The following is a 4,812-nucleotide window of genomic DNA, read 5'->3' as shown; positions in this document are numbered from 1 at the left end:
GGAAAGAGGAAAGAAACAAAGGAGCTTAACAATTTTGATGGGTCCCCCAGCCTAATTAGGTACAAACACAAAGTTGTCTAACTTGGTGTAAATTAGATATTAATCAAGCACGAAAAAAGTTAAAATTATATCTAGGCATGATTTCAACAAGAAATTCTGCTGCAGTCCTCCTTTTCTTGGCAAACTTTTGGTTTTAATAGTTCAGTGTGTTCAGTAGCCTAGCAAAGATACCATCATCACTGATCAGTATGCCAAGACCTGCATGAAAAACCATTTATTGGTGGTTAGGACTGACTGAATTCAGCGTGTTTATTGCTGCATTTTGGTGGACTTCCCTCTTCCCCCCTTTGCCTCCCCTGATGGGAGAGCAGGGAAAATAATGATACTTAATTTTAACAGATGTGTGATCTAAAGGTCATGTTTCAGTACTTCCAAGTGTATTCAAAATTGAATTAATTAATCTTATATCTGTCTGTTAGTGATATCAGCAATTTGGGGGTAACCCAAATTAGATTAACTTTGCATCCAAACGTGTACTTTTTTGTCCCCACTTAGTAGTATTTGCTTGCAGACAATGAAGGCAACCCTCAACGTCTGAACAATCCCATTCTTCACCTTTAAATTGCACTAAACATTTAGCCACCAGATGGCAGACATTCCCCATCAGATTAACAGCTAATATTAAGATTCAGAAATATTTAAAATATTAAATGAGTTTCTGAATTTTGCCAGCTCTGTTAACTTTTGTTAAGGATGCTATATTAAATACCTTGTCTGATTAGACAGGCCAGAACATTTTTTTATTCTTTTCAGATGAAACTTCTCAGTAGTTTTGCTGTTGCTCTGAATAACTTCAGTCAAAACACTTTTTTCTACATAAATGTGTCATAACATTGACTCATTAACACGAAGGTAGACAGGAGCAATAAATTACAGGATTTTCCTTGACTAAAACAAGAATAACTGCCAGTATCTGCATAAAAAAAAAGAGAGCAAAAAGAAAAGACAAAGATACTAATAGTGCTCAAAGTCTGCTAACTATTCCAGAAGCCTATGTTCATGGGTTTACCTGTTGCTTTTATTGTCTATGATTGCTCAGTAAATCACTATTTCTCTTTTTTAATGCCGTGTGTGTCATCTAGCTAGCAGTACAAACATTGATACTTTTCTGAGGTGATTACTCAGTTATCTTTGTTAAAGACAGGAATAAGAATTGGGTGAAAATGATGAAGTTATAGAGAGACAAAGATATATAATATGCCATAGATTGTTATTACTAAAATAGAGGAGTGTTTCTCAACAGTCTAATGTTGAGAAACTGAATATATGCTTAATCAGAAAATGTCTCTCAGGCATGTAGTCCTAAATCACAGTAATACATGAAGCTTCTTCCAGAAGCTTCTGCAGGTACATCAAGTATATGTACAGACTTGCAATATGACTTTCTGATAATGAGCTGTTATTTTCTTCACCATCTTCAGTTTTCCAAGTGATTTCACATATAGCTAGTATCAAAGCTATTATTATGACAGAGCAATTGGCAAAAGGAAGCATCTTGGTCAAGCAGGCAAACAAATCTGAGCTTCCAAATGAAACAGATTCTGGCAAATGATATATTTGAAATTATATTAAATTAAATAATAGACTAGAGACAAAGGAACAAAAAGGTATTTTTCTTCTCATCCTACTGTTGTACAGGCTGCAATGTATGGCTCTCAGGGAACTCTTCTCCAGGGTTTAAGCTTTAATCAGTACCAGGTAAAGGAGGTTAAAGTACTGGATATATGAAGGAAAAAATGAGCATCCAACACCTGTTGAAGATAAAATGGGCCAGGGTTCTTACTATTCTTTTTCATTCTGGTTTTCCACGGAGTGCAAAGTGAAGTATTTCATTGATACGCTGCACAGTGAAATAATCACAAATATTTTTACAAACCGAGGAAACACACATTTCTCTGTTTCTCCATTTTAGTTTTTCTTGAAAATTCAGGAAAAAAATGTGAACCTTAGACAACTAAGTTTAAAATACAGTCATGTAATGAGAATTACTTCAGCATTTCTCAGTGCTATTAAAAGCATGAAAGAAAGTGGAAGTCCTCTAGTCACCTAATATGTACAGTGATTCATGTCAACTTATTTAACATTCAGTTATTTCTTGCAGATATGGCCAAATTTTTGCACCTAAAAACCCTGTAAGGGAATAAAGATTTTTACGCTGAGTCTTCCTACAGCACCTTGAACAATTTTTAGCTGCATCATGTTAGGAACCTTTTCACTGCAACTATTCAATATTTATTATTCATGGTAGGGGTAGCTGAAAGGATTTTGAATAATACAGTATTGAAGAATTTTTCATTGGGTTACTTGAATTATTTACTGAGAACTCTTTTTCTTGCAACATTTGTCTTGCTGTAAATTGTGCTATATATTATAAATGGAAAGAATTGGTTGAAATAACCAGCAAGAGATCTTAGCAAGTTAGTTGTCTTTTAGATAACCAAATTGTATTAATCTCTTGAGGTCCATAAAGGAAATGAAACCATGCCACTCATTAAAGGAATGATGAATATTGCACTATTCTGTCTCTCAACAGCTCAATTCAACAACAACTATCACAGAGCAGTAAATAACCTTCACAGTTGTCTAAGGCATGAGTCAGTAATGAGCTTGTCCTGGTTTCAGCTGGGATAGAGTTCATTTTCTTCCTAGTACCTGGCATAGTGCTGTGTTTTCGATTTAGGATGAGAAGAATATTGGTAACTTCACTGATGTTTGAGTTGTTGCTGAACAGGGCTTACGCCAGTCAAGGACTTTTTCAGCTTTCCCTGCTCTGCCAGGTACCCAAGAAGCTGGGAGGGGGCACAGCCAGGAGAGCAGACCCCAAGTGACCACAGGGGGTATTTCAGACCATATGATGCCTTGCTCAGCATGTAAAAAGCTGGAGGAAGAAGGAGGAAGTGGGGGAAATTCAGTGATTTGTCAGCATTTGTCTTCACACATCACCGTTACGCACATGTCTGGGAGGTACTAACCGAGATAAAGGACAAGCTTAATCAACTTTATTTCATGAAACAGCCAAAACCAAAACAAACCCCAATGAGAAACAGGTGTAAACTGAAATCATTCAACCGTCCAATAACATTTAACATGCAACAGGTTTGAGCTGTCAGTCACATTTATACAGACAAGAGTGATGGTCCAAAGTGTACACAGGCACACTCACTCAAAAGGCAAAGCTCTCTACCTGTCATGGGTAACCAGAAGGAATAATCACTCATCCGGGGGGGGAGGGGGATCTCATTCAGGGATCTGGATCCAGAAGAAATCACTCAGCAGAAGATGATGAGGGAACTCAATCCCAGGAAGTTTCCTCTGGTGGTGTCCCAACCCAAGGGGACAGGTTTGAACACAGACCAACTGCTCCAAGAAGACTTCTCAAGGTAGGTCCCTAGGTGGTACCCCATTTATACCCTGGGTCAGGTCTGAACTGCAGTCCTAATTTGTCATGGTCCAGAACCTTCTCCGAACTGTGGTGCCTCAAGGGCTGCGGAACCTCGCGGTGAGCCGAGGGGTCCTGTCTCTCCCACCCCCTCCTAGTGAGGCAGGTACATGCCTGGGCACACAGCAAAGCACAAAAGATGCAAGAATGATGCATGAAATTATGTCGAAAGACCCAGCCACCTGGGGAAGGGATGGGGCGGGTGGGAGTGCATCTGCTGCGGCATGATGGAGCCCTGCTGTCCTGGAGAGGGCTGAACACCTGCTGATGGGAATTCATTGCTTTGCTTTGCTGGCATGCACAGATTCTGCTTTCCCTATTAAACTGTCTTTAGCCCAACCCACGAGTTTTCTTGCTTTTCTCACCACCACCCCATTGGGGAAGGGGGGGAAAAAGTGAGTGGGCAGCTGTGTGGGGCTTAGTTGTCAGTTGGGGTTAAAAAACCACAGTCCTTTTTGATGCCCAACATGGGGCTCGAAGAGCTTGAAATAATGACAGAATAATCAGAGCTCATTAAAGAATTTATTTCTATAAGCAATTGCAGGTCACAACATTTATACATCTGTTCTCAATCTTAGTTTATCTGATCTGCACCATGCTCCTTTTTTGCTGTACGTGGTTGGTGTTGGTTTATGCAGTTTGCTGTGCTCTACAGTGATTACTGATGATTTCCCTGGGAAATTTTTTATTAAGATACTGACCTTGAGATTTATCTGGTGTTTGTGTTTTGTACTGAAGCCAGTACTGTACTTTGGGTACCACCTTGCAGAGACAATTAGCAATTACACATCTGCTTCTGAGAAGATTTTATGGAAAAAATACATAATCTCGCCTTTGCTACCGTCTTCTATGATGTTTCCCTTATCACAACAGCTTGTCAGCATCTTGAAAACCCTTAGATAGTTAAGATATATGTATTGGTATTTTTTGGGACTATTTTTTCATTTTTATCTGAGGTAAGTAAGCAATATAATATTATGATCCCGAGATCTGCACCAAGGATAGATAGTTAAGAGTATCAGGGTTTATGAGTATCTAGGACAGTGGGCACCTCCAATATTTTGGAACTTCGCACCTGAACAAGAGCAGAATCCTGAAAACTTGTAAAATATTTGGAAAAAGTATGCTTTCACCCTGGCAATTCCAGAGAGACACAAATCACTGCTATGTGTTGTGGCCCATGACTACAGAGCTCGGTTAACACTGTTCAGTACCCTCAAGGGGGAGAGAAGTTCTCTGGACCTGATGACCATGCAACATGAAGTACGGCTACTCCAACCCCCACGACAGGCACCCACGCTCAACCACGAGAA

Source organism: Egretta garzetta, unplaced genomic scaffold (assembly GCF_000687185.1).
Source record: "Egretta garzetta isolate BGI_Z169 unplaced genomic scaffold, ASM68718v1 scaffold856, whole genome shotgun sequence".
Lineage (NCBI taxonomy): Eukaryota > Metazoa > Chordata > Aves > Pelecaniformes > Ardeidae > Egretta > Egretta garzetta.
This window is presented reverse-complemented; position numbering follows the sequence as displayed.